We start from the raw sequence: 10,504 nt of genomic DNA on the forward strand, positions 1-10,504 counted from the left end.
ACACGAACCTACATCTTATTAGTAATTTGAAGGCACAAAAACTAATAAGAAAAGGTTGCTATGCTGTTCTAGCACACGTCGAGAAAGTAAAAACTTAAGAAAAGAGCATCAATGATGTTCCCATTGCAAAAGAATTTCCCGATGTATTTCCGAAAGAATTACCGGGATTACCCCCACATCGATCCGTTGAATTTCAAATAGATCTTGTACCAGGAGCTGCACCAATAGCTCGTGCTCCTTACAGACTCGTACCCAGCGAGATGAAAGAACTGCAAAGCCAATTACAAGAACTTTTAGAGCGTGGTTTCATTCGACCAAGCACATCATCGTGGGGAGCTCCTGTTTTGTTTGTCAAGAAGAAAGATGGTACATTCAGGTTGTGTATCGACTACCGAGAGTTGAACAAACTTACCATCAAGAACCGCTACCCACTACCGAGAATCGATGACTTATTTGATCAACTACAAGGCTCGTCTGTTTATTCAAAGATTGACTTACGTTCCGGGTATCATCAAATGCGGGTGAAAGAAGATGATATTCCAAAGACTACTTTCAGAACACGTTACGGTCATTACGAGTTTATGGTCATGCCGTTTGGTTTAACTAATGCACCAGCTGTGTTCATGGACCTTATGAACCGAGTGTGTGGACCATACCTTGACAAGTTTGTCATTGTTTTCATTGATGATATACTTATTTACTCAAAGAATGACCAAGAACACGGTGAACATTTGAGAAAGGTGTTAGAAGTATTGAGGAAGGAAGAATTGTACGCTAAGTTTTCAAAATGTGCATTTTGGTTGGAAGAAGTTCAATTCCTCGGTCACATAGTGAACAAAGAAGGTATTAAGGTAGATCCGGCAAAGATAGAAACTGTTGAAAAGTGGGAAACCCCGAAAACTCAGAAACACATACGCCAGTTTTTAGGACTAGCTGGTTACTACAGAAGGTTCATCCAAGACTTTTCCAGAATAGCAAAACCCTTGACTGCATTAACGCATAAAGGGAAGAAATTTGAATGAAATGATGAACAAGAGAAAGCGTTTCAGTTATTGAAGAAAAAGCTAACTACGGCACCTATATTGTCATTGCCTGAAGGGAATGATGATTTTGTGATTTATTGTGACGCATCAAAGCAAGGTCTCGGTTGTGTATTAATGCAACGAACGAAGGTGATTGCTTATGCGTCTAGACAATTGAAGATTCACGAACAAAATTATACGACGCATGATTTGGAATTAGGCGCGGTTGTTTTTGCATTAAAGACTTGGAGGCACTACTTATATGGGGTCAAAAGTATTATATATACCGACCACAAAAGTCTTCAACACATATTTAATCAGAAACAACTGAATATGAGGTAGCGTAGGTGGATTGAATTGTTGAATGATTACGACTTTGAGATTCGTTACCACCTGGGGAAGGCAAATGTTGTAGCCGATGCCTTGAGCAGGAAGGATAGAGAACCCATTCGAGTAAAATCTATGAATATAATGATTCATAATAACCTTACTACTCAAATAAAGGAGGCGCAACAAGGAGTTTTAAAAGAGGGAAATTTAAAGGATGAAATACCCAAAGGATCGGAGAAGCATCTTAATATTCGGGAAGACGGAACCCGGTATAGGGCTGAAAGGATTTGGGTACCAAAATTTGGAGATATGAGAGAAATGGTACTTAGAGAAGCTCATAAAACCAGATACTCAATACATCCTGGAACGGGGAAGATGTACAAGGATCTCAAGAAACATTTTTGGTGGCCGGGTATGAAAGCCGATGTTGCTAAATATGTAGGAGAATGTTTGACATGTTCTAAGGTCAAAGCTGAGCATCAGAAACCATCAGGTCTACTTCAACAACCCGAAATCCCGGAATGGAAATGGGAAAACATTACCATGGATTTCATCACTAAATTGCCAAGAACTGCAAGTGGTTTTGATACTATTTGGGTAATAGTTGATCGTCTCACCAAATCAGCACACTTCCTGCCAATAAGAGAAGATGACAAGATGGAGAAGTTAGCACGACTGTATTTGAAGGAAGTCATCTCCAGACATGGAATACCAATCTCTATTATCTCTGATAGGGATGGCAGATTTATTTCAAGATTCTGGCAGACATTACAGCAAGCATTAGGAACTAGTCTAGACATGAGTACTGCCTATCATCCACAAACTGATGGGCAGAGCAAAAGGACTATACAAACACTTGAAGACATGCTACGAGCATGTGTTATTGATTTCGGAAATAGTTGGGATCGACATCTACCGTTAGCAGAATTTTCCTACAACAACAGTTACCATTCAAGCATTGAGATGACGCCGTTTGAAGCACTTTATGGTAGAAAGTGCAGGTCTTCGATTTGTTGGAGTGAAGTGGGGGATAGACAGATTACGGGTTCGGAGATTATACAAGAAACTACCGAGAAGATCATCCAAATTCAACAACGGTTGAAAACCGCCCAAAGTCGACAAAAGAGCTACGCTGACATTAAAAGAAAAGATATAGAATTTGAAATTGGAGAGATGGTCATGCTTAAAGTTGCACCTTGGAAAGGTGTTGTTCGATTTGGTAAACGAGGGAAATTAAATCCAAGGTATATTGGACCATTCAAGATTATTGATCGTGTCGGACCAGTAGCTTACCGACTTGAGTTACCTCAACAACTTGCGGCTGTACATAACACTTTCCACGTCTCGAATTTGAAGAAATGTTTTGCTAAAGAAGATCTCACTATTCTGTTAGATGAAATCCAAATCAAGGAAAACTTCAATTCATCGAAGAACCCGTCGAAATAATGGATCGTGAGGTTAAAAGACTTAAGCAAAACAAGATACCAATTGTTAAGGTTCGATGGAATGCTCGTAGAGGACCCGAGTTCACCTGGGAGCGTGAAGATCAGATGAAGAAGAAATACCCGCATCTATTTCCAGAAGATTCTTCAACACCTTCAACAGCTTAAAATTTCGGAACGAAATTTATTTAACGGGTAGGTACTGTAGTGACCCGAACTTTTCCATGTTTATATATATTAATTGAGATTGATATTTACATGATTAAATGTTTCCAACATGTTAAGCAATCAAACTTGTTAAGACTTGATTAATTGAAATATGTTTCATATAGACAATTGACCACCCAAGTTGACCGGTGATTCACGAACGTTAAAACTTGTAAAAACTATATGATGACATATATATGGATATATATATATATATATATATATAGTTAACATGATACTATGATAAGTAAACATATCATTAAGTATATTAACAATGAACTACATATGTAAAAACAAGACTACTAACTTAATGATTTTTAAACGAGACATATATGTAACGATTATAGTTGTAAAGACATTTAATGTATATATATCATATTAAGAGATATTCATACATGATAATATCATGATAATATAATAATTTAAAATCTCATTTGATATTATAAACATTGGGTTAACAACATTTAACAAGATCGTTAACCTAAAGGTTTCAAAACAACACTTACATGTAACGACTAACGATGACTTAACGACTCAGTTAAAATGTATATACATGTAGTGTTTTAATATGTATTTATACACTTTTGAAAGACTTCAATACACTTATCAAAATACTTCTACTTAACAAAAATGCTTACAATTACATCCTCGTTCAGTTTCATCAACAATTCTACTCGTATGCACCCGTATTCGTACTCGTACAATACACAGCTTTTAGATGTATGTACTATTAGTATATACACTCCAATGATCAGCTATTAGTAGCCCATGTGAGTCACCTAACACATGTGGGAACCATCATTTGGCAAGTAGCATGAAATATCTCATAAAATTACAAAAATATGAGTAATCATTCATGACTTATTTACATGAAAATAAAATTACATATCCTTTATATCTAATCCATACACCAACGACCAAAAACACCTACAAACACTTCCATTCTTCAATTTTCTTCATCTAATTGATCTCTCTCAAGTTCTATCTTCAAGTTCTAAGTGTTCTTCATATATTCTACAAGTTCTAGTTACATAAAATCAAGTATACTTTCAACTTTGCTAGCTCACTTCCAATCTTGTAAGGTGATCATCCAACCTCAAGAAATCTTTGTTTCTTACAGTAGGTTATCATTCTAATACAAGGTAATAATCATATTCAAACTTTGGTTCAATTTCTATAACTATAACAATCTTATTTCAAGTGATGATCTTACTTGAACTTGTTTTCGTGTCATGATTCTGCTTCAAGAACTTCGAGCCATCCAAGGATCCGTTGAAGCTAGATCCATTTTTCTCTTTTCCAGTAGGTTTATCCAAGGAACTTAAGGTAGTAATGATGTTCATAACATCATTCGATTCATACATATAAAGCTATCTTATTCGAAGGTTTAAACTTGTAATCACTAGAACATAGTTTAGTTAATTCTAAACTTGTTCGCAAACAAAAGTTAATCCTTCTAACTTGACTTTTAAAATCAACTAAACACATGTTCTATATCTATATGATATGCTAACTTAATGATTTAAAACCTGGAAACACGAAAAACACCGTAAAACCGGATTTACGCCGTCGTAGTAACACCGCGGGCTGTTTGGGGTTAGTTAATTAAAAACTATGATAAACTTTGATTTAAAAATTGTTATTCTGAGAAAATGATTTTTATTATGAACATGAAACTATATCCAAAAATTATGGTTAAACTCAAAGTGGAAGTATGTTTTCTAAAATGGTCATCTAGACGTCGTTCTTTCGACTGAAATGACTACCTTTACAAAAACGACTTGTAACTTATTTTTCAGACTATAAACCTATACTTTTTCTGTTTAGATTCATAAAATAGAGTTCAATATGAAACCATAGCAATTTGATTAACTCAAAATGGATTTAAAATGAAGAAGTTATGGGTAAAACAAGATTGGATAATTTTTCTCATTTTAGCTACGTGAAAATTGGTAACAAATCTATTCCAACCATAACTTAATCAACTTGTATTGTATATTATGTAATCTTGAGATACCATAGACACGTATACAATGTTTCGACCTATCATGTCGACACATCTATATATATTTCGGAACAACCATAGACACTCTATATGTGAATGTTGGAGTTAGCTATACAGGGTTGAGGTTGATTCCAAAATATATATAGTTTGAGTTGTGATCAATACTGAGATACGTATACATTGGGTCGTGGATTGATTCAAGATAATATTTATCGATTTATTTCTGTACATCTAACTGTGGACAACTAGTTGTAGGTAACGACCCGGAAATTTCCGACCAAATTTAAACCTTTATCTTTATATGTTTCAGACACGATAAGCAAAATCTGTAATGTGGAGTCTAGAAAATTTGAAATCTATATTCGGATAATCAATTACCCTTTTGACCATGCCTGACGATTCACGAACAATTGATTGTAACTTTATGTGTGTATATATTTATATAAATAATATTTTGATATAATAATTAATATTTACAAATTGTTATAGTTTTATAATCATTGATAATGAGATTATAGTGACATTATTATAATTAATATTATTATCATTATGAATAATATTTTTACCCCTTTGAGTTTAAGTGTTAGTACTTCGTACACGTTAATTGAAACAGAAAATACATAATTATTAAACCTTTTTGATCGAGTTTCAAACAGGTAATGAGTGAAATAATTAAACATGTTTAATCTCAAAATTTAGGATTTTTAGGGACACTTTTACACTTCAACTGTTTAGCAATGATCACGAAACGCTTCCCATCAAAACTGTCGGTACAAAGGACAATCAAATGGTGACTATCATATTAAAACACGTGATTATGTTGGTATGATCTTCTCAATGTTTCCCACTACATGTATTATTATCAATTATTGCTATGTTGCTTTGCTTTTCACAATTAGTATTATTACTTTATTATTTTGCTTTTCACAAGACTTACGGGGTATATATTAATATGTATGGAAACATAGATAAAGTTATAAGTTATGAATACTAACACTCCATCATTTTCCTCCATCACTCATCATATCCTTCATTCTCTCAAATCATTATACTACCATGGCAATCCACCACCTAGACACCATTCGACCTCAAACCATCATCACCTAATCACCATCTTAATCGACTAAAAGATTGCTACAACAACAATATAATGAATTCTGTTTCGGTTTACTCCTATCTGTTTTGATCGACACCCAAAACAGTAAACCACCACCCTACAATCCCATTTTCTCTAACCTCTCTCTCCCTCTTTCACTCTTACAAAGTTCGGATGTCTTTTCTGTTTCGATCATCATAGACCACCCACGTTATTACGACATTGTTGCTGCTATATATAGCCATAAACTACCACCGGAAAACCAACTAGCTGCAGTCACGGATTGTAACTATTATGTTCGAAAACCTGTCAACCTTCAACCACTCTATCTCTCGTCTTCGTATCTCAAAACCGTTACAACCATTAAACTTTTAAACTATTTCTGTTTTGTAAGCCAAAACGCCACCCCTACCACGAACAAGTCCACTTAAATCCGCCATTAATCATCACTAATCACCTTGGTTCACCTCGCCATCCCCATCGGTTAACACCATCACCTATGATCAACACCCATTTCAATCGACCACCAACTTCACCTCCATAATTTTTGTGAATCTATTTTCCATCACTGCCACTATCGATATCCACCTTCTTTCTCCTCCATGAATCCCCATAACAAACCACTAAGGGTTACCACCCATTTAACAACACCACCACGAGACCCATCACTATTTTTTTTTCTTTTTCTTCTTCTTGTTGCTTCTTCGTTAACAACCAAACTTCTACCATGAAAATATTACTGCTACTAGTTGTTACTAATTCGGTGCAGCTGCAAAAACCGTCTCCCTCTTCACCTTCATCACCCTAAACCACCATATCACCATCTCTTGTTCAAACCGTCACTTATCTAATTGATTACTGTTGCTTCGTATATTTTTTTTTTGTTTGTTTCAGTCCGAAAACAACCCACACCCATTATCGAATCACCTCAGTTTCTGTTTCTTAATCGAACCATGACTAACCTGCAAACCACAAGTGTTTTAGTTCCTGATTAATTTGTTGTAAAATAACGATGGTGATGATAGACAATATTATGATGATGAAGAAGACGTGATGAATGATTGATAATTCGTTAATAATATTAACAATAATGATGATGCAGAGATTTAAACAAGGATGATAACGATGGTGAATTAAAAAGCGAACCCCACTTGATTGTTTCCTTGTCGTGTTACTAATCTGATTTCTAATCCACAAAAACAATTACTGGACTGGGTTTCTCGATTTCGGCCTCGCTTCATTTTCTAGTTAGGCTTGGTGGATTATTCTTGGGCCGAGAGTTTTTAGTGCAGCTCACTGTATTGACCCATCGGTATACGAGTTAGATATAATATAGTTGAGATATTAATCAGATATTTGAAGTGGAGTAGATGGTTTGGTGTAGTCTTGGGTATTCGAGAGATCGCGGGTTCGAGTCCCGGCTTGGACACTTTAATTCCTTCTTTTAGTATTTTAAGGTAGATTTTGACAAAATTATTATTATTATTATTGTTATTATTATCATTAAATCATTAAAACCATTATTATTACTAAAATAGGTAATATTAGTATTAGTATCATTATGAATATCATTAATAGTAAAAGTATTATTATTATGATTATTATTACTACTACTATTATTATGATCATTTTTATTTTTCAAAAATATTAAAATTATCATTTTTATCAAAAATTATTATTATTAGTATTATTATTTTTAAACAAATACACCTTTTAATTATTATTATTAATATTATTTTACCAAATAAATATTTGTTATATAAAAATATATTTAAACCTATATGACTTAAATATATTAATATTTTTTTTAAGCAAAACTAATTATGTATCTAAAGAATATGAAATAAAAATAGTTAATTAAGTTATTAATGAAATATATAAATTACTAAGATAACAAATAGTACATAAATTCGTTTGATTAAAATTATGTGTGTTAATATATATATATATAAATGATATAGGTTCGTGAATCCGAGGCCAACCTTATACTTGATCAACGATGTTATATGTATTTTTACTACAAAATACATTAGGTGAGTATATAGTCCCACTTTTAAACTCTAAATATTTCGGGATGAGAATACATGTATTTTATGTTTTACGTTATGGACACAAGTAACTGAAAAATATATATTCTACGTTGAGTTGTACCACTGGCATACTTCCCTGTAGCTTGGTAACTAATATTTACAGCGGTATTGTAAACGCGAATCCTGTTGATAGATCTATCGGGCTTGACAACCCCAACCGGACTGGACGACCAGTATTCAACGGTTGCACAGTACTTCGTTTTGTGACTACACTTGGTACAGTGTAGTAAGATTTCATAATAAAGGGAATATGCGATGTGATTAAATGTTAAGTATGGTTACCAAGTGCTCAACCACTTAGAATATTTTTATTAAATGTTTACATATGAAATCTTGTGGTCCATTGTTATAACGCTGCTAGCATCAAACCTATATATCTCACCAACTTTATGTTGACATTTTAAAGCATGTTATTCTCAGGTACGAATTAAGTCTTCCGCTGTGCATTAGCTCATACTAAGGACATTACTTGGAGTCGATCATCGCAATGGGACCAACTGTTGAAGATTTCGTCCGGGAGGATTAGTCGCGGACGTTTCAGTTGGTATCAGAGCGGTGGTCTTAGTGAACCAGGTCTTGCATTAGTGTGTCTAACTAGTAGCTGTTAGGATACATTAATAAGTCTGGACTTCGACCGTGCCTGCATGTCAAAAGTTTTGCTTATCATTTCTAGTCGTAAATTATTTGCTTATCATCCTTAAGAAATTGCCTACCTATCATTCTCAAGTCTAGACACGTTCTACTGCATTTAGTGCATCGATAGCGTATAGACGAGATTCATATCTTAGCGCACCTTAGACTTGCCTGATATATGCCGTAAGTTCCCCTGTAGTCTACGAAATCTTTAGAATTATATATAGATATTCTATATAGTTAGAATATCATCCGACATCCGAAAATCATTTCACATCGAAGATCTCTTCCATTCACCAAATTGCCCTCTTGGCAATGAACCAGAAGCACTTACCGGCGAACCTGTTCGAGAAACCATTTTCTCCCTTATCTCTAGAGTATCTCGTCACGATTATATATTATCCCATATTTCGAATCTTGTTCATTCGCTCGCTCCAACCGCCAATCATCCCGGTGTACAAGCAGAAGTTAACGAACTACGCGCTCGTGTGACGGCTTTGGAGAATATGGTGCGAATGTTGCAAACACCAGCAGCAGCACCAGCAGCATAATCAGCACCACCATCATCAACGTCAACGGTATCCTTATTTTCCCCAAATCACAACCGCGTCGTAAATCTCCACGTCACAAACTATACCTCAAGCATAATCACCGTTCTACGTATTGTTCTATCTACATAATTTTCGTTCTACATAACGTTCTACATTGGTTACCATCACTTTACATAACATTCTACATCAATTATCTCCGTTCGATATGACGATTATTTAATTTCTAAAGTTAGAAATTATGTAATCTGGTATTAACGATAAATCAAATGAGTTTAATATCTTATTGACTCATTAAATCCATAATTGCATCTGAAGAAAATATATATGCAAGTATATTTTCATAAAGATTGTAATTAAAAACTCTTTCGTACAAACTGTTAATGATGAAAATATTTTAACGGGTGGGTAGTACCCGAGGAATATTTAGAATTCACATTAATAAGTTACACTGTACATTCTTCGAATCTGATTCAACGGACGTTTGCTATCCTGCTTACAACCACCAATATACATATCTGTTCACCATAAAATGACCATTTCTGTTCAGATTTCATATTTGGATTTTGACCTATTAGAATCCAACAAGTGGCATAAAGAAGAAAACATTGGACAAAATAAAATTTGTTAGAAACAGACGAATTAACTAAATTGAAATATTGTTAGGAATCCACGCTAACTGTTCCTAGCTAACTGTTCCCGGCTAACATTTAATTTATCGCAATTTACATTCTCGCAATTTTAATTTCTGCACTGTACATACTGTCGGGACACGTATGCAAGGTTTCGACTTATCATATCGACCCATCTATATATATATTTCGGAACAACCGCAGACACTCTATATGTGAAGGTGGGAGTTGGCTATACAGGGTCGGAGTTGATTCCAAAATATATATATACTTTGAGTTGTGATCGACACCGAGACCGGTACACGGGTCACGATACGTATTAATATTATATAATAAATTATCTATGAATATGTTGAACTATTGGACTGTTGGACTGTTAATTTTGGACAATTAAAATGAGTTAAAATGCTGATTATATATATATGAAACTAAACAATTCTTCAAGTTTGCCACTTGATTCTATTTTAAACCTCATTCGTATCTTGACGATTACAATTCG

This window comes from Rutidosis leptorrhynchoides, chromosome 2, assembly GCF_046630445.1.
Source record: "Rutidosis leptorrhynchoides isolate AG116_Rl617_1_P2 chromosome 2, CSIRO_AGI_Rlap_v1, whole genome shotgun sequence".
Taxonomy (NCBI): Eukaryota; Viridiplantae; Streptophyta; class Magnoliopsida; order Asterales; family Asteraceae; genus Rutidosis; species Rutidosis leptorrhynchoides.